Genomic DNA, 21,824 nt, shown 5'->3' with positions numbered 1-21,824 from the left:
CCATTCCCAGTTTCTTGAGTGTATTTATCATGAAAAGATATTAGACTTTGTAAAATCCTTTTGCATCAATTGAGATGATAATTCCACCCCCCCTTCATTCTATTAACGTGATATTTTACATTGGTTGATTTTGTATGCTGAACTCTTGTGCATCATTTTAAGTCCTCAAAACTTATTTCAACCATGGTGTTGCTATCAGTTGCATTCATACTTTGAATTATTTTGTGTACATATTAATTAATAATGCCTCTTCCACACAAGTCATAAAACCATCTGTGGGAACATGGATGACATTCGTGCATGAGCATCTTGGACTAGCAAGGGAAGTGACAACATTCAGAGTTACCCTTGACTTCTGGGGAGTAGGAGCCAATAGATTAATGCTTCCCCTTTTCTTCCTTTGGGGACATAGTTCTGAAGTCAGTGTCATAAGGCTTTTAAGAAAGTCTTGCTAGATTAAGCAACCAGTTGCTCATAGTGGTGCTGACTTGATAATAAATCCTTGTATTGATTTTCTCTCCTGACTTTACTTCCCTTATCCCTTGGTCATACTTCCTTATTTTACTTGCATTCAAATAAATTACTGATAGACATTTTCTTTGATTCTGATTTTAGGGACACCCGGGCCAAGACAGAACTAAGGAGTCTGTTGTACCTGCCTAGTGACATGGGCTGACGTAGAGGGAACTGGCAGGTCACAGGGGAGCTCCTAAGACTTATTCTCATCACTTTCACCAGGTGTTACAGACGATCACACAACTGTTTTATTTTCGTTTCTGGAGACTCTTATACTGGTTTTTGATGCTGATTTTAAGTTTTGAGGTAGTCCTTGAGCTTGGTGAAAGTGCTCTGTCTTACCATTAAAGCTTTATGTTTTTTTCCTTTTGACTGTGGGACAATCTTCTACAATAACTGCCTCCATTAATTTAAAAGGGGCCAGTTCCTTCAAAGCAAGGAAGAAGGGTGGATCTTAAGTATATATATATATTTTTTGTGTGAATGAATACTAATAATTAAAATAATAGATCTCACATTTCTTTAAACATGACATGTCAGGTACTATGCTAAGTTTAATTCTAACAGTCCCATCATGAAGTAGGTGCTAGTATTAGACCCACTGTACCTTTAAGAAACTTGACTTTAACTCCAGTGACACCAACTCTTCAAAGCTTGTCTTCTTCTCCACTATATTAGATGGCCTTAAGATGTTCTTTCTGTGAATGAGTTAATGTTCTAGTTATATAATTCATAAAATGTTTGAATAAATCTTTGTAAGAAGCCAACGCCCTGATTGAAGTTTTATCCCTCTTGAAATGAAAACTGAGGCTAGCATACACAAATTACAGAGGAGTTAAGTTTTTGACGTATTAATAGAAAATCTGGTTTCAGAATATGGTGCTATTTTTGATGAAATTTTGAAGCATAACAAAGTGTAACAACAACAACAAAAATGGACGTGATTCTCTTTAACGGTACACTCAGAGTTTAAAAAATCTTAGAATTTCTCCTGCGTCTTCACAGACAGAATCTGGAGATGTTAATATTTTGTCATTTCATTTCTAGATGTCCTTGGTGTGTGCACCCCTGTGGGATCTGGTTCATCTCCAATCTGTCAGAAAGCATCAGAGATGGTTTTGACTCCTTATGTCCTGAGCCTGTGCACAAAATGTGTAAGTACACTGAGATAATGAGGTCAAATTTACTGTTGTCAAGGGTCTTCTAAAATGATTTTGTAATGGTTGTTGGACTGGAATGAACTTACCCTGTAGTTTCAGGCTGAGATGAGAAGGGTAAAGTTTGATTAAAATTAGAAAATACCTTTTCTGGAATTGTCTTATGCATGCAGGCTGTGTTTTTGTTCTTGTTTTTTTGTGTGTTTTTTGCCCCAGAAAGGATTGTATGGACATGTCTCTTAAATTCAAGAGGTTTAACTCAGTGAAAAGCACAGATTCTTTTTTCAGTATAGTTATCAAATAGCTTAAATATTACCAAATGATAGACCATATACTTATTCATATATGAAGCTTTCCCATTGCAAACTAGCATACCTTTCATCCAATTTTTAAGAAGGTAACATATTAAGAGTCCCTTCTCTCTGCCCCTGAGTTAGGTTATTATCTTATCATCACAAAAGAAACCAGAACTTTGAAAGATTTATTAAGTTAGTGGTTATTCACAACTTAGAGGTTTTAATGCCTCAGGAAATTAATTTTAGAATGTTGTATATATTTGTATTATATGATGATTGTTCAAATGGTTATTTTTGCTTTGGGGGTAGGTTAGTTTGGAGAGACAAATGATTATTCCTGCTGGGGAGAATATCAGCTTTTGTGTTTTTTATTTCTAGGGTTTTAGGTGATGATTTCAGACATAGGTTTGTGAGTTTTAAGCCAATTATTGAGGTTTTTGTGATGAACATTTGCTTAGTTTTTTGGAAACTGGAAGAATGCTGAATAATAACCTAGTCAAATTTATTTAAATTGGGAAAATAGTGTAATTCAACTAAATCCATGTAAAGTTCAAGAGATTATGTTAGAAAACAAAGGGTGGCTTGTTGTTTTTACTAATCTGTTTCACTTCTTAGTTGGACATTGAGCCTATTGTGCATTCCTAGCCCACAGTGTAACTGTCTCTCCTCTTTTGATTTCGCCCACAGAAGGCCAATTTCCAACAGCAGCCAGACTTCTTGATGAAGTTTGAATTCATGATCTAGTGTGTTTGAAGTGTTTTGGGAAGCACTGAGTTGAGACTAGATGGAGATGAGGAAGAAAGTGTCCCTTTTTATACTTGCAAACTCTTCCTGTAGGAATGAAACTATATAATCAAAAACTCTTGATGAAAGAACAGTCACTAAATAGCTGAGCTGAAGAAGTTTCCCATGAAATCTTGTTCTATTTATATAACTTATGTTTTATTACACATACCAATTAGGAATTGTTGCAAGGAATCATTAGCCACTCAAACTAGCCCAAGTTGAAGTTTTATTTTGTAGACTTCTGTGGAATCTCAGGGGTCTTAGGTTACAGCAGGAATTAAAATTTGTAGCCAGTTTTAATTTTGGGAGCAAGGTTAAACATGACAGTTCATTCTCTTATTTTGCTTCTCATTTTTAAAGAGAGAGGCACATCTATGACATTTAGTTCGGTAATTAGAATCAGGTACAAATGACACCTCCAACAAGCAACAAAATCCTTTCTGTATAATCTAGCTGTCATTAAAGAAATATGTCAGTGTATTTTAAGAGCTTTTCAAACAAATCAATTAGCAGAACTTTGTCAATTGGAGTTGATTTTAAATATTTCCTCTCTCAGAGTTTCTTGCCACCATGCTTTAAACGTTAAAAAGTGATGGAATTTCCTCTCCGATCAGTCATTGCACACACTGAATCACTTGTTTCAATTTCCAAATCTCCTTTTGATAATCTCTGTGTTTATTTATTAACCATTACCCATTTTTATGTTAAGACATCAGCTATATTGAGTTTACCTTCCAAAGCATTCCCTGGTTCGATAGGCACATCTATGTTAAGTGAATCAGTTGCCATTTGAGTCCTTTCAGACATTATTTTTTCTTGCAGATGTCCATCCTAGAGCCCTCACCATCATCCTAGGACTTTGCCTTTATCTTTATCCTGAGCTGGCTTCCTTTTTCCTGAATTTCTTCTTAGTTTACTGACAACTTTTTAATGGAATTTATTTTCCAGACGATTTCTGAAAGAAATATGTAGGAGGTAAATTTTTTGTGAATTTGAATTTGTCGGAATATCCTTATTCTATAATCACACTTGATTTGCACTTATATCCTATAAGCACATTAATGAGCTACTAAATTTTAGATTGGAAATGACTTTTCCTCAAAACTTTGAAGGTTTCCCTTCATTATCTTTTAGTTTTCATATTTCTACCCAGAAATCTGACCCCATTCAGATTCCAGAATTTATGTTTTTGTTTCTCTCCTTCATGCTAGAAGATTTCTCCACATGTTTATTGATCTGTGGTTGTCTCTCTATATTAAGAGTAAGAGCCTCATAATTATTTGGAAAGTCTTTATAGTGAGGATGTATTATTTGGTGAGGTTTATTATAGTGTGATAAGGTGGTAACATAGCATTTTAATAGAGACCCTAAATCTCATATGTACATGTTTCCTCTGGGCTTTTCAGTTTCTCTAAAGGGAACTTCTCCAATTTTATACTTGAAAGCCTAGTGGTCTGTGTTCTGGAAACTGAACCAGAAAATGACCTGCCCATCTCACCCACCATTCAGTACAGGGATTTGCATTTTATCCCCTATTACTCAATAGAACATCTCACCCTGTATTCACTGTGCAAACCTGTACAGAGTGTAAACCTCTGATCTATTGGGGTCAGGGAAGGGATCTGGCATCATGTTTTTTAGGTAAACTTTCAACTAATCCTCTTTTTTATTCATACACCTCTTCCCCACTATATTAACATCTCACCTTAAGAGATAACTGGTGTTTCCATATCCTGAGATTTTTGGGGCTTTTGAGGAAAAATTCTCAGCTTCCTATTGGCTTTCTTTAATTCAGGTTGAGGTTTCAGCTTTGTCTGATTTGCTAAGCAGTTACTATTCATCCATCATCCATCCATCAGAAATGTATTTGATATTGCTTATCGGGTATTTTTCTTCTCTTATTCTTTTCATCTTTATGGCTTTATAAGTTTTAAAATTCTTTCACTATCAATTTAGTGTGGTGTTGCAAGGGTGAGGAATAAATAAATACATGCATCCACTGTCACACTTAATCAGATATTCATAAACTATTTTAAAGCAGTATATGCAAAATATAGTGATATCTCTATTGTGTGACATTAATACTATTTAAAATATTACCAATTTATCACTATAATATATGCAAGTAAAAGAGCATAAATACTCTGAAGATGTAAAGGCCAGCCATTCCCATCTCTCAGGCTGTTTTCTCAGCAGAAGAGCTAACTCCCTGATACCTTTACAAAGCCTCCTGCCTGAATTCTCCAGTTGTACTTTGCAGATCCCTCCATTGTAACACTTACATTTTCCTCTGTGTATTTGTCTTTTTCTCACTCAGCTTCAGTTACTCAAAGGCAAATATTAAGCCTTATTCATCTCTGTATTCCCTGACTTAGCACAGTGCTTAGCCTATTTAGTAGGTGCTCTATACATGTTTACTGAAAAATGTTGAAAGGATATGTTAATAATTCGTCTACATTTTCAAGAAACTCTTAACATCTCATATCAAAAGTAATTAATCTCCAGTATTTTCCTTTTCTCCCCTTCCGATCGCTCCCACTCCTAACAAGCAATATATACTTTTACTCATCACTTGAACTGAGTAAAGATATGTTTCAGGATATTTCTTTGCTTACTTAATTTTTACAATTTAACTGAGACTGTCTAATCATTTGAGGTGTTTTACATTTCAGAACAATTTTGTCCAGAATGAAGAAACATAATTTTTTACATGTTAGCCACTTATGGGCCTTTATCCAAACATTCTTGCCCATTAAGATAATGATGAACGGCATTAAGTGGTGGCCATGCTTAGATACAATTGTTAATTTAATAGCTATTTACTCCTTAGATATTATCTTCAGGACATCGTACTTAGCACTATTTGGAAATCGAAATGCATAAGAAAAAAATCCTACCATTAAGACACTTAAATTATAATAAGTGAAAAAAATACAGGATGGTTCCCTGTCAAAAGGTAAATAATAGTGAGTACTGTGCTATGAAATTCAAAAGAGGGAGAGCTCATATGTGGAACCATGAAGGGTGTTTTTGGGGAACACCCTTGAAATTAGCATTTCAAACGTGCTTTGAAGAATGGCAGAAAGGAGAGAATCCAATAGAAAGGGATGAAAAAGTAGAGTAAGAGACAGAAAAAAATTAACTAGATGTGTTTGGAAATAGGAAGTAACTAGTTTATTTGGCTAGAGTGTAGATTAGCGGATACATAAAGATATCTGGAAGAAAGAGCTAGAAAACATAGGCTGAGCCATTTTGTAGAGGACTTTTGTTGTTGTTGTTGTTTTGTTTGTATTTTATTTTTTTTAAATTTCATTTCCCCAAAAAAATATGTTCTTTTATTTTTTGTTGTTTTATTGAAATTGAGGTATAAATGACATATAATATTCTAATGTTATGCTAGACTTGGGTACAATATAATGATTTTATATTTGTATATATTGTGAAATGATCACCATAGTAAGTCTAGTTGACATCCATCACCATAGGTAGTAACAACTTTTTTCTTTTTATAATAATTGTTCCATTTTTCAATTACAGTTGACATACAATATTACATTAGTTTCAGGTGTACCACATAGTGATTAGACATTTATATAACTTAAGAAGTGATCACCCTGATAAATCTAGTACCCACCTGACCACATACATAGTTAATACAATATTATTGACTATATTCCTTGTGCTATATTTTACATTGCATGACTATTGTGTAACTACCAATTTGTACTTTGTAATCCCTTCTCTTTTTTACCCACCCTAATCCCCTTCCCAACCATCGAAGTGTTCTCTGTATCTATGAGTTTGTTTCTGCTTTATTTGTTTATTTATTTTGTTCTTTAGATTCCACAAAAAAGTGAAATCATATAGCATTTTTCTTTCTCTGACTGACTCCACTCAGCACAATACCCTCTAGGTTCATCCATGTTTTATTTTAGATGGTAATATTTTATTTTATTTATGGCTGAGTCATATTCTATTGTACATATGTACAGCCTCTTCTTTATCCATTTGTCCATTGATGGACACCCAGCTTGCCTTCATATCTTGGTTATTGTAAATAATGCTGCAATGAACATATGGATGCACATGTCCCTTCAAGGTAGTGTTTTGGTTTTTTTTAGATAAATACCCAAAAACGGGATTACTGGGTCCTACTTTGTCTCTTGTTATAGCCTTTGTGTTAAGCCTAGTTTGTCTGGTATAAGTATTGCTACCCAGCCCTTTTTTTTTCCATTTTCATGAAATATATTTTCATCCCTTTACTTTCAGTCTGCGTGTGTCTTTTGATCTGAAGTGAGTCTCTTGTAGGCAGCATATGTAAGGGTCTTGTTTCCTTATCTACCCAGCCACCCTACCTTTTTTTTTTTTTTTTTTTTAACATTTGCCTCCTTTTTTTATCTCTTAAATTTTATTGGGGAATATTGGGGAACAGTGTGTTTCTCCAGGGTCCATCAGCTCCAAGTCGTTGTCCTTCAATCTAGTTGTAGAGCGCGCAGCTCAGCTCCAAGTCCAGTCACCGTTTTCAATATTAGTTGCGGGGGGCGCAGCCCACCATCCCATGTGGAAATTGAACTGGCAACCTTGTTGTTGAGAGGTTGTTGTTGAGAGCTTGTGCTCTAACCAACTGAGCCATCCGGCTGCCCCTCCAGCAGCTCAGCAGCAGCTCGTTGTCTTCAATCTAGTTGTGGAGGGCGCAGCTCACTGGCCTGTATAAGAATCGAACTGGCAACCCTGTTTTTCAGAGCTTTCCCTCTAACCAACTGAGCCATCCAGCTGCCCTGGAGCTACCCTATCTTTTGATTGGAGCCTTTAATTCATTTACATTGGAAGTAATTGTTGATAGATCTGTAATTATTGTCATTTTATTATTCATATTTTTGATTTTTTCTTTCTTCTTGTCATCCTCCCTCGTCCCTCTCCTGGTTTCCCTTCTTCTTCTCCTTCTTCCATCTAACATTCCTTGTAATACTGGTTTGGTGTTGATGAACTCCTTTACCTTTTTCTGTCCTTCAGTTTTAAATGATAGCTTTGCTGGGTAGAGTAATTTTGGTTGTAAGTCCTTGCTTTTCATCACTTGGACTATTTCATGCCAATCCCTTCTGGCCTGCAAAGTTTCTGTTGCGAAATCAGCTGACAGTCTTATGGGAACTCCCTTATAGATAATTGTCTTTTTCTTGCTGCTTTTAAGATTCTCTCTTTGCCTTTAAACTTTGACATCTTAACTATGATGTGTCTTGTTGTGGGCTTCTTTGGGGTCATCTAGTTTGGAACTCTCTGCACTTCCTGGGCTGTATGTCTATTTTCTTTACCAGGTTAGGGAAGTTTTCTGTAATTATTTCTTTAAACGTGTTTTCAATTCCTTGCTTTCTTCTTTCTCTTTCTGATACCTCAGTCATGCAAATGTTGGTATTGATGTTCCAGATACCACTTAAACTATCCTCGTTTTTTTGGATTCTTATTTCTGTTTGCTGTTCTGATTCAGTGTTTTCTGCTACCTTAATTTCTAAATCATTGATTTGATCCTCTGCTTCATCTAATCTACTGTTGATTCTCTCTAATGCATTCTTTTTATCAATTATTGTATTCTTCATTTCTGACTTTTTCTTCTTGTTTTCGACCTCCACTTCTATGTTTCCTATCTCTTTTTTAAAGTTCTCCCTGAGTTCATCTACTCTTCCCCTAGGTTCCTTGAGCATTTTTATAATTAGTGTTTTAAACTCTGTATCTGGTAGATCACTTATCTTCAATTTATTTAGTTCTTTTTCTGGAGCTTTGTTCTCCTCTTTCATTTGGGACATGTTTCTTTGTGTACCCATTTGGCTACCTCCCTGTGTTTGTTTCGATGTGTTAGGTAGAGCTGCTGAGCTTCTGAATCTTAGTAGAATTGTCTTATGTAGTAGGTGTCCTGTGGGGCTCAGAGGCACAGTCTCTCTGGTCACCTGAGTTCAGTGCTCCAGGTGTGACCCTTGTGTGGGTGGTGTGTGACCTCTTGTTATAATTGAAACTCGGTTGCTGTTTGTACATCAATAGGAAGGACTGATCGTCTGGCAATTGGTTGTGATGACTGGCTGTTACTACAGTGGAGGAGCTGTTGAGCAAGATTTGATTCAGCAGGGCTCTGGTGCTTGCCCAGTCTGCCCTTTGGTCATGTCATCCTCGGAGGCAGCTGGATGATGCTCCAGCTTGGTCCAAAGCTGGCCAACAGGAGCACCAGTGCCAGGTATTCCTGGGAAAGTCCCCACTTCAGGCCAAGTTCAGCTGCAGCCTGTGCCCTTCCTGGGGCCACATGGCAAAAGCCATAAAGCCATCCACAGATGTCCACCACCCATGCTGGGCTTGCAGGTACCTCGAGAGGCCAAGCCATGAACCAAGGTTGGCTGTAACTTGTGTCAGGCTCAGTACTCAGCAAGAAGTATGGGACAAGTTGAAGTCAGACCTGCTTGATTAGATTTTGTGAACTCTGAGAGCTTTTAAGAAAGTCTGCAGCATGATCGTTGGTGTGGAAAAGCCACTGGAATTGGATACTTGCATCTGCATACCAGGAGTGGGGAGGGCTCAACAAAAGAACAAATGCTTCTGCTGGCACTTCTGTCTGGGAGAAAGCTGTCCTTCTATTTCTCTCCCTGAAGCCAGACAATTGAGTTCTTCCCCATATGTCCCTGACACATTTTAAGCTGCTCCCCTAGTATGTTGAAAACTTCGAATGTCAGGCTAAGGTATTTTTGCTAGATGAAGTTGACAATGGGGAGACACTAATGGTTTTAAGTTAGGGAATAGCAATATTTGAATTATAATATGAGAATATTAGTGAACAGTTATATCAGAGAGCAATAGGAGGAGAGACCAATTACAAAGCTATGCTTATAGCATGTGACTAAAAATGAGCTTCTGAAAGAATAAAGACAATAAGAATAGAACATAAATTTTTTATATGTTCATTATTCTGTATTTGTATTACGATTCCATTGTTTACTTATCCATTGTCTGGCCCATTCCACTAGAATGGAATCTCCTTGAGAGCAAATGTCTTATCTATCCCCTTCAGCCTTGATGTCCAATGCCTGGAATAGTGCTTGCAATATTGTAGTTGCTCAGTAAATGCTTGTTGAAAGAATTAAGGAGACAGAGAAGGGTAACAGAGACAGAAGTAAAATGAAATATGTCAGTCTCAGGTGCATGGAAAAGTGAGATAAATTCAAATAGGCCAGTAATCCCAATTAATGGACATGGAGTGAACTCTGCAATTAAAAGACAAAGATGGTCAGACTAGATTTTAAAAATTACAGTTGTATGTTTTCTAAAGATTCATACTTAAAACATAAAGACACTGCAAAGATGAAAGTAAAAGGATGGAAAAATTATCCCAGATGAAGACTAACCTAAAGAAAGCTGCTATCATTGTATCATTTTTATACAAAATTGATTTTAAACTAATATAAAGTTAAATGGAATATATAAATATATATATGTTTGTATATTTAGAAATTGCATATACCTTATTATTAAAAATATATAAAGTATAAATGGATATAACTACATGGGAGATTGACAAATCCACAATCCGAAAAGATTTTAATATACTTCTCTCAACAACTGACACAGTCTTCATCTAATGGGTCTATATAGAACTTACATAGAAGTTTATTTTCAAGCACTAATGGAATATTCAGTCTAAGTGGGAAAAATAATGGCATTACAGACGGGAGGAACAGCATAAGATAAAGAATAAAGAACAACGATGAAATAGACAATGGCCGACATGCAGAGGGCATGGGGGCTGACAGTGAGCATTGAGAATGAGAGTAACGAGAGATAGGCATACAGGGACCTGGCTGAGGAGAGTCTGACATGAGATCGAAGGTTTCAAGTTGGGGAGTAGCACAATCAGTTAGGAAGATCATTTTGATGAGAATGGGTGGATGGTAGTGCCATTAATCAAGACAAGATCTATAACAAGAGGACAGTTTTCAGGGGATATACCTATGACACTTGAAGTTTAGAATAAATGTTTACTTCAAATTAATTTTGTAATTTTAAAATGCCTGTATAGCAAACAGTGGAAAATTTCATACTCTCCAATGAGGTTTTTTTTTTTTTTTTTTCTCATGTAACTAGGTAGTATGACTTCTCTGAATTATGAGTGTAAAGTCACCTGAGAAGCTCTTACATGGAATTGGCAGACCTAAGCCTAAGATCTGGTTCTATCTTTGCTATGTGACCTTGTTTATATCTTACATGCAAGTATGTGTGATTCGGTCTTCTGGTTAAACAACAGCTTAGATAACTTCCTAGGTGCAGTAGATTTCCCAGTCCCTTCCTGAAAACCATACCAATCCAAGTGCCCTCAAATATGGATTATCTGAACCAATTGGTGTGTGTTACCTCTGTTGGGTTCTATGAAGTTCCACCAGCATTTGATAGACTCAATGACAGATCAGAATCGCTTGCTTCAAATTTCATGCTCTTTTCCTAATTTAAGAACTAATCTTTTGGAGTGGCCATTAGCTCAGTTGGTTAGATTGTGGTGCTAATAACACCAAGGTTGCTGGTTCGCATCTTGCATGGGCCTCTGTGAGGTATGCCCTCCCTAAAAAAAAAAAAGAACTTGACAATAATCGTAGTGATGATGGTGATGATAAAAGTATAGAGCTTTTTATGTCTCAAATTAAGATTTTACTTGTATTCTTACCACATAACCTTGCAAGTGTTATTAGCCTTATTGTGTATTTGATGAAATTTAGGGTCTGATAAATAGGTAACTTTCTAGAGGTCGTATAGCAAGCAAAACGTGAAGCTGCAATATCATTCCAACTCTCTGATACCAATGTTTGCATTCCTAAAATTGCTCAATATGTTATAGGAAATTGGACTTGGATTTGATGAATAAAAAATGTTATTTATAAAGTATCTTTCTGTATTGAGAATACATCTTCTGCCTTGGGTTTCTCTGACAATAAAGTGTATTTCTTACAAATCAGGCAATAATCTTGTAGCTCATGTAGAAAAAGAATTGTGCTTGTTTTAGGAGATAAAAATGGTCAGCACAACATTTTCACAGTATTTATCCCTTCATAAATATGAATTTTTCTTTTTATTTTTTCATCAATATAACCACTTAAAAATATTTTGTAATTATGGCTTTTTGCACTGTTTTTCTTTTTTGTAAACTAGTAAACTGTGGTACTATAACATGCTTTGGAAGTTTCTCACTAGGAGATAAAGCAAATTCTATGTTAATTCTCAGAACTGAAACAAATTGACTTCAGTAATGACTGTTTTAAAGTGTACAATCACATATTGTCTTTAGAAAAAGTCAGCAACGACTATATATTTTCTAATGTGTTTGAAGAATTTGATGACTTATACTTATCACTAAGTGATGGGTTTTCTACTAATGGCCTTAGTAGATGTCAGCTGTGTTGTGGTCTGTGACAAACAAGGGTCAGCTTCTGAGATTTCAGTTGCACATTTTAAAAATTTTCAAAATTGAAAGTCATCTATAAATGTCCTTAGCCCTTGCCATGTTCTGGGAAAGGCTCCAAAACTTCTGTCACCTCATATGGTGTATTTTTGCTTCATATCAATACTAGTAGCAATAATAATAAGAGTTTATTTACATCAGCTATGTTCCATGTGCCAGGGATTGTGCTAAGTGTTTACATGCTCTACTTACTTAGTCCACAAAACAGCATCTGGCACTAGATATAGTTATTACCCCTACTTCACAAACGAGGACCACGAGGCTTAGAGAAGTTAAATAACTTTCCCCAGGTCACACAGACAGTATGTACCAGAACTGGGATTTGATCGCATAGTTTGCTAACATATGTTTAAAGGCTCTGTAAGTGGAATTTGCACAGTTTCAGAGAGCAGTGGAGGCACACAGAATGCTCGTTTGTTTCTGTGGTCTGACACCTGGGTCATCATTTATGACAGCTTGATGCATGCTTACTGATTCCAAGTGTCAGTTGAGAATGGATGATGTAATGGCCCCATAGCGCTCACATTTGTTGGAAAATTCCACGTTGATTTTTATAAAAAAACCAAACCAAACAAAACAAACTAACAAAAAAACAGTTGTTTAAGCTTTCGAGGTTGGCTTTTGCGATCACGATGCATAATCTGAATGTTGGGGAGTCGGCATGCCTGGGGTGTGACGATGACGATGCACTTCCTGTAGGCATGAAGGCACTCGGAAACAAAGCAAGGCCACCGAACTGTCATTTGTTGTTCTTCCTACTTAGGCTTTTAAAAAAGTAACTAAGGTCAATTAACTGGGAAGCTTAACCTCTCTTAGCTTATCTTTCTTTGCATAGGCTTTTAGCCTTTTAAATAAATCATTTTTCTCTTCTCTCCCTCCCTACCCTCTATCCGTTTTGAACACGTACTTGGATTTCTCATGCTGGGCCTAAGGAGCAGACTGCTTATATTCAAGAATGATTTGGAGGGGATAAAGTGTGCAAGATTTTGAATTCTTGCCATAACTCCCTGGCAGACAGCCAGGCAGCCTCAGAGGAATAAGGCTAATGAAGGGAGGGTAAAGAAGGTCCGGGAGCGCGCCTGGTAATGCAGTATTCATTTAATTGGGAGCAGGTACCGGTGCAAACTTCTCCATTTTAATTGGAAAAAGGGAAGGGGATTGTTAAGGAAGAAGGAAAAAAGAATGCATAAAGTTTTCAAGCTGAGGAGCCAAAGGCAGCCCTGTCTATGCCAGAGAAAGAACTCAATTTAGGGCAATTTGCTCTGCAAGCTGGGCTGCAGCCTCCCCTGGGAATAGGGATGAGGAAGAAAATGAAACCAAAAGAGAACTTGATAAAATCACCTAGCACAGACAATCTCAGTAGAATAGGTTTTACTGAGTTAAATCTGCCCCAATCAATATGATTCTTTTCATATAAGTTACAAATAAAAAGCCACAAGATTACAATAAAAATCGAGACTCCAGCGCTGCTGATGTTGCACCTGGGAGTCTTAAGAACTTGTTATGGAATATATGTTTTTGCAACTCTAATGTTTGTTTTTTCTTTTCACCCTGGTCATGCGAATCAACTCCTTGCTTTCTCTCCCCATCCATCCAGTTTTATATATAGTTTTAAAAGCCACCAGAGGCAGCTCTTTGTGCTTAATTTCTCTTGCACTGGAGGTTGGGGATCGGTGGTTTCTTCTTGTCTTGAAATATGTTGAATTGAACATGAGGCTGATTTCTCATGCTACTGATAAACAAAGAGGTAACTTCCTATTGCACATTTTTATGACATAAGGGTTTATAACCTTAATGTATTAGTCAAAGAATAAAAGAGAGGCGAGGTTTCATAGAAGAGGAGAAAGCAATGCTTTTTGATGCACACAAGAGACTATTAAGACATCCTGTAATTTCATGTTTAATAACCATCAGTTCTTAATGCTTTTTGACTGCGTTGTATAAATAGGAGTTATAAGCTGATGATGGTTTTAATGTGATAACTTTCATTTTGATCCTTAGCAAATCAGGAGGTAAAAGATCAAGCAAAACTTTTTGGTCTTTCTGCCATTGTGGTTGACTAATTGATGAAAAACTTGAAGAGATGAGTATTTTAGTACATAAAAATACATTTTAAAGATAAAGAGTTTATTTAGGCCATCATTTTTCTGGCAACTTGTTATTAAATTTATTTAAAATTATTCATAATGGAGAATACAAATATCATGATGCTTTATTTAGGTAGATTCCATCTTATACATAATCAGTCATACAAGTATATTCAGTGTTAGTAAACCTGATGAGGTGACTGTGAACATTTTATTTCTTCCATAATCTTACTTGTAGGTTGGGAAACGTTTTGCTATTATATTTTTGCTTGCAGACTGTGGCCTGCTTATTTGACTTGACCTCAATTACTAGAAATTTAAGATTAGAAATTAAAAGAGACTTTTCTGGACAGAAGAAAAGGGTAACTCAAAATGAGGTGCAATTGCCAACCCAAATATTCCACCTGGTTTTTCTCAGTGCCATGCTGGATGAATGAATCATTCTATCCACCAAAAAATATTTTTGGGAGGACCTATCTGTGTTAAGCACTACGGAAGATGGAAAGAAGAGCACAGTACAGACTCTGTCATCAAGAAACTTGCTTTCTAAATGGGAAAGCCAGACAAAAATAAAATAGAAAGGCCAAATATAAAATCAGACAACAGAAGAAAAGATGTTCCCAGACAATATACAATTGATGAAGTCGCAACAATTATTTTTCAGTTTCTAATGCATAATATCTGATATCCAAATGCGGACAATTTGTCTCAATTTGTGCCAAACCACCTGGTTTGTTGAAGGTTTATGGAACCAATGGTACTTGACCTGGTTTGTATTTAGAAGGACAGGAGAGGATGTGGGCGGTTGTACCAAGTTCATGAAATGATATACTTTTACCAAATATAAGAAACTGGGAGGAAAGAGAAATTAGCAAATGTATTTGGGGAACATTGACTATAGCAGACATTCTTATACAAAATTAATGGAAATTAGTTGAGGCTACAGTTTGGAAGGTCGTTATTGGAATGTTTTCTTTATCTTATAGAATTACCAGAAGATTTTTTTTTTTTTTTTTTTAAGATTTTATTGGGGAAGGGGAACAGGACTTTGTTAGGGAACAGTGTGTACTTCCAGGACTTTTTTCCAAGTCAAGCTGTTGCCCTTTCAGTCTTAGTTGTGGAGGGTGCAGCTCAGCTCCAGGTCCAGTTGCTGTTGCTAGTTGCACGGGGCACAGCCCACCATGCCTTGTGGGAGTCGAAACCGGCAACCTTGTGGTTGAGAGGACCGCTCTAACCAACTGAGCCATCTGGCAGCTCAGCGGCAGCTCAGCTCAAGGTGCCGTATTCAATTTTTTTTAGTTGCAGGGGGCGCTGCCCACCATCCCTTGCGGGAATCGAACTGGCAACCTTGTGGTTGAGAGCCCACACTCCAACCAACTGAGCCATCCAGGAGGCAGCTCAGTTCAAGGTGCCGTGTTCAGTCTTAGTTGCAGGGGGCGGAGCCCACCATCCTTTGCGGGACTCGAGGAATTGAACTGGCAACCTTGTGGTTGAGAGCCCACTGGCAGCCTTCAGAGTTAGGAGCACGGAGCTCTAACCGCCTGAACCACTGGGCTGGCCCTTGTCTGAAGATTTTTGATTAAACTATTTTTTTAAAATAAAGATAGAAGAATTCTTTAAGAAAGACTGACCCAGTGGCAGCATGTGGTATAAATTAAGCCTTACTTAAAATCTCATTTTTTCCCCCATGTGACCAAATATTCTTTCTCTCCTGTGATGTTCTCCATTGAGGGAGTCTCTACCCAAATAGAGGTTTCACAGGCTGCAATTCCTGCATAGGTTGACAGTGAGCCCAGTATCTTCCCTAGATGCAGCTGCCCACAAAACTGCCAGCCCTCAAAGTGGCACAGATGTACAGAGTGGTGGGGGATAGAGGTATAGGAGGGAAAGGCTTTTCCCCAATTCAGAATTTCACTTGTGCTAAGAGTTACACAAAAACTCTCATGAAAACATTTCAGCCGCTTCTGTCTCTTAAGCCTTTGAAGAATCATTGTAAATCTCTCATAAGACAGTTCTATCACTTTCTCACCTTCACCTCTGGAATCACAGGCGCTCACAGCTGAATGGGTCAGGCAGGGAATAGATGCCATCTCCTTCATCATTCTTGTCTCCCCGGACTCGACTCGGTGGTATCTGGCCCCAAATAAACTTTTCTTCCTCAACTATAAAATAAAATGTCTGCCCAATTGAATGGTTACAAACAGGGAATACTATGTGTTTAATATGAGTAGGGGGGAGAAGGGGTCTTTTCTACACCTCAGCCACCCAAGATGCTCTATTTAGTTCTATCATCTACTATTTATGTGATATGGTTTAGCCTCTGGAAAAAGTGAATTGGAGAATTTGCTTTCATCTCATGTCCACTGTTCCTTTTATGCACCTTTTCCCACTGGAGCATTTTTTAAAAACATGGAAGTAGTGATTAAACTATTTTTGATGGTGGGAGGGGCTTTTCAACTGCTGGTATTTTCTGTAAGGTTATCCACTGTTAGCACCTTTTTGTTATCTTTAGGGGAAGGGCACTAGAGATTTTTCTGCCATGACATTTCTTAAAATTTGATACATAGATTACCACCTGCTTCATTCATATATAAGATGACTCAGTTTTTATAAGTTGGGCACATTTCTGTAAGAAATGGGAACTACAAGAGATAAAATTAATTTTAAGTGTATTTATATATTTAGAATGATAACAATGTGTTATAGTGTTTTAATTTCAATAGTACCAATGTCACCACTGGATAGCTATTAGAAAATTCACTGATTAAAAGCCTGTTTGTGGATCACTCATGGATGAGAGTTTCTTATTACTTTACACATGGCCTTGTGTCTTTTTGAAAACTGTCATTTTATACAAATTTTAATTGAAGATGTATCTCTTCTGGGAAGTTCATACTCATGAAATTCAATGTATTCTCACTTGCAGGTAGCACCAATGACTATATTAATATAGAAATAACCAAGTTCAAGTGTCAAAAACAAGTTACACTATTGATTTTATTAGGCAATACTAGATTCAGATTCAACTAACATTTCTGGATCCCCTAATTTGGCCAGACATGGTGCTATTATATGGTATCTATTGTTTAACTAAAATTATTCAGAGCCAGGAATGGACAGAAGTGCCTATTTAGATCTTGCAGATCAGAAATGTGAAGTCTGAATAAGTTAGGTGGTGACTCCGTAGCGAGTGAATAATAGAGGTGGGACTTGAAGCCAAGGTTCGATGATGCCCGTGTGGAAGTTAATTAGTGATTTTGCAACATAAATTTATGACCCCAGCCCAAGTTCTCTTTAGTACAAAATTTACAATACACTTGTCAAATTAACCAAAGAGTGAACGTTCTTGAGAATTACTGCTCATATTTGGTGGATGAAGACAATATATTAGAAAACTGTATTCTTACTCCTGATAGGAATATCTCTTTGATATAGAGATAGTGAGGTTGTAAATAAATGGCACATGCTTCTTTTTAAATTATTCTTGTTTAGGTGATAAGAGTGTTAAATAACCTGCCTATATTTTATTTTATTTTTTTTATTGGTTTTAGGTGTATAAAGCAACATAATAGTTAGACATTTACACCTTTCACAAAGTGATAACCGCCTGCCCCCAGGCTACTACCGTTCTGACATTGTGTATAATTGTTACAGTATCATTGACTATATTCCCTCTGCTGTACTTTGCATCCCATGAACATATACATATATATATATATATATATATATATATATATATATATATATACACACACACACACATATATTTGACATTCAGTATTATTCTACTTCAGCTTCAGGTGTGTAGCACATTGGTGAGGCATCTACACAGTCTATGACGTGATACACCGATAAGTCCAGTATCCATTTGGCACCTTACATGACCTTTACAACATTGTTGATTATATTCCCCATACTGTATTTCATATCCCTGTGACTATATTGTGACTACCAATTTGTACTTTCTAATCCCTTCACCTTCTCCCCCATCCCTACCCCCCCATCTAGCAACCATCAGTTTTTTCTCTATACCTCTGAGCCTATTTCTGATATCATTTTCTCGTTTATTCTGTTCTTTAGATAACACATATAAGTGAGATCATATAGTATTTGCTTTTCTCTGTTTGACTTATTTCACTTAGAATAATAGTCTGTAGGGCCATCCATGTTGTTGCAAATGGTAAGATTTCATTCTTTTTTATGGGCAAGTAATGTTCCATTGTATAAATGTACCACACTTTCTTTATCTAATCGTCTATCAATGGGCATTTCAATTGTTTCCATATCTTGTCTATTGTAAATAGCACTGCAATAAACATAAGGGTTTAATAAACATAAGGGTACATATATTTTTTTGAATTAGTGTTTAGGATTTCTTTGGATAGATACCCAGGAGTGGAACTACTGGATCATAAGGTAATTCCAGTTTCATTTTTTTGAGGAACCTCCGTACTGTTTCCCATAGTGACTGCACCAATCTACAATCCCACCAACAGTGTATGAGAGTTTCCTTTTCTCCACATACTCATCAGCACTTGTTGTTTGTCGATTTATTGATGATAGCCATTTTGACTGGGGTAGGGTGATATCTCATTGTGGTTTTTATTTGCATTTCATTTCTCTAATGATTAGCAATGTTGAGCATCTTTTCATATGTCTGTTGGCCATTTGTATGTCCTCTTCAGAGAAATGTCTCTTCATGTCCTCTGCCCATTTTTTAATTGGGTTGTTTGGTTTTTTTGATGTTGAGTTTTATGAGTTTTTTTAAAAATAAATTTTGGATATTAACCCTTTATCAGATATATCTGACTATATTTTATTACAATGCTTTAGATTGTCTTAGTTTTGTGCAGCTTCGAATAATTCTGAACTCTTCAAAGTTAATGCTGTTTTAGTTTATTAATGCTAAATACAAGATGTGATCAAATAATATGGTGTATGATAATGTTTAAATAAAAAAAAATTACAGTAAAAGACACAGTGCCATTAATCCCCCTCAAAATACTATCCCTTGCTTGGAACACTTATCCCATCAGTCTTGCCACTTTCTGAAGCTATTCTGTAAGTCCTCTTTCACAATTGTCTTTAGCTGTGCTGTTGTAGCTACCTCGAAGTCCTGAATAGATTCAAAATGTTTACTGTTTATGGTCATTTTGACTTTGGGGAAGAGCCAGAAGTTGCACGGTGCCAGATCCGGTGAATAAGGTGGATTAAGACACACCTTAATGTTTTTGTTTGACAGAAATTGCTGTACCAAAAGCGATGTGTAACATGGAATGTTGTCATGATGGAGGATGAAACCGTTTGCCCGTTTCATGTTAATACGTTGTTTGTGATCCATGAGTTACTGCAAACTTTAAAACACACCTCTCAACCGTAGCTCACACCTGACTGACTGCAACGGACAGGTTGAACCTTGTCACACACTGTTGTTAAGGCCCCACATGCTGCTTCCCGTATTGAAGACCCCTGCCTTTATGTTGGATGACACTCGGCAGCAGCATTTACTGAATTTGTTAATCATACCTTGTACATTTAAAATGTTTCCTTTTTTATTTTGAAAAAAAAAAAAAAAAGAAACCTATGGATAAACTAAAAAAGTTAAATAATGAACACCCATGTGATCTCTGTCTAGATTCACCAACTCACTACCTTTGCAATTTCTTTCTGTCTCATATGTAGACGTGTATTTCTTGAACCATTTGAAAATCAGTTGCAGACATCCTGATAATTCACCCCCAAATACTTCAATGTATATCTCCTTAAAATAAGGACATCCTTCTTCTTAACCTTCTTCATAACCATCTTTATAACATTCGAATGCTGTCATCACATCTAAAATATATAACATTGATGTAAGAATATACTTGATATTACCCCATAAAAATTTCCCAATTATCCAATAAATATCCCTTATAATTGTTTTATTTTTTAACTCATGATTCAATTAAGGATCATCCAATACATTTAGTAATCTTGTCTTAATTTCTTTTTATCTAGAACATGTCCTAGATTATTTTTCATGACTGAGACTTTTGAAAAGTCCAGGGCAGCTGTTTTGTATAATTTCCTAGTGATTATTTCTATATTGTTTGGAATCAAGTTAAACATTTTTGTCCAGAGTACTGCACAGATGATCATATAATCTTCTAAGTATATTATGTCAGGAAGCATATAATACTGACTTGTTCATTATTGGTTATGTTAACTTTATTTAATTAAGGTGGCGTTGCTGAGGTTCTTCCATTGTGAAGATATCCTTTTCTCTTGCAATTTATAAGTAAAGTGACCTCGCAAGCTGGCCCCACCCAACCCCTGACCTCCCAGGAATCATGGCTGCAGGTACTGCTGAGGCAGGTGAGACGCACCTGCTGCCCACAGCACCTCTGCTCAATGCAGTTTCAAGGCTTCTCCTCCATCATGTTGGGTTCTGTTTCCTTCACTGTAAAGCTCATTTTCTCTCCTCTTTTGGGATGAGAGCCCCGGTTTTCTACGCTGCTGCGTAACCCTCCTGCCTGTCTGGCTAGGCCGAAAGGCAGGTTTTGTATGGTATGTTGATACTAATATGTTTATAAAACACTGAACTCAGAAGAAAAAAAGGTGATACTTTAAGACTCTATGAAATTCCTATACTCAACAAAAGTTCATGGAACATTTTTAGCATTTATAATGATGTTTGCTTGAATCAGTTATTACATTAGTGCTTGCAAAGTGATGATTTTTCATTTATATTATTCACTTTATATATATTAATAGACCTCCTTTAAAAAAGCACTTTCTGTTTCTCCATACTCTTTTGCTTTACTTGCTTGCATTTTGGTTCAGCAAGATATTACAAGCTTACCTTATACTTTCCCTGCCCAAGACCTAGAATAAACATTTCTGTAAGGATCCCTGCTTCTTTTGAGTGGGGAATTGTATTTAGAGATGAAAATCTGAGTTTATGGTGTGCATATTGTTTTATGCACATTCACGGGATAGAGCTAGACAAATATATATATATATGTGTGTACGTATGGGTATGTGTAAATATATGTACACACACACACACACACACAGACACACACACAGAGTCATTGTTTTCTGATAGCTACATTGCACGGTTCTTTCACACTTTCTCTAGCCCACATTTCAATTTTACTTTTCCCACAGTGACAATCCTGACGCCCAATAACATTCACGTATTTACTCATTTAGTGTAGTCTCCAGTACCCATAAAATATGCAAATACGCTTATGTTATAAACCTGATACACAGTTTAATTTGTTTCTAGTTGTATTAAAATTTAGTGCTTTTGTATTCTTGATTTATTTTTTATTATATAAACAATTTATATGGCTCATACATTAAATACTGTATACTAATATAGTATATTAAACATTTTATATAGTACTTAAATGCAATATATAGTTTATTAAAATATATGTATTAATGAAGTATAGATTTATTAAAATATGTATGTCTTTTATATTAATTAATATTAATACATATATAGATGAGT

The 21,824-nt window shown here is 36.3% G+C and overlaps 1 long non-coding RNA gene across 3 annotated transcripts in view; it reads left to right on the top strand.

Moving 5' to 3' along the window:
- The window catches only part of LOC109453591 (uncharacterized), an 876,632-nt gene that overhangs the window by 228,464 nt on the left and 626,344 nt on the right, over positions 1 to 21,824 (top strand). For all 3 annotated transcript variants that reach the window (XR_012496692.2, XR_012496688.2, XR_012496689.2), the window contains exon 3: positions 1,564 to 1,670. This is a non-coding gene — a long non-coding RNA (uncharacterized LOC109453591). The remainder of the gene's footprint in view (positions 1 to 1,563; positions 1,671 to 21,824) is intronic.

The sequence above is a fragment of the Rhinolophus sinicus genome, chromosome 2 (assembly GCF_057876585.1).
Source record: "Rhinolophus sinicus isolate RSI-liver-muscle chromosome 2, RSI-T2T, whole genome shotgun sequence".
NCBI lineage: Eukaryota > Metazoa > Chordata > Mammalia > Chiroptera > Rhinolophidae > Rhinolophus > Rhinolophus sinicus.
Note: the sequence above shows the minus strand (reverse complement) of the source record. Positions and strands in the feature narration are given on the sequence as shown.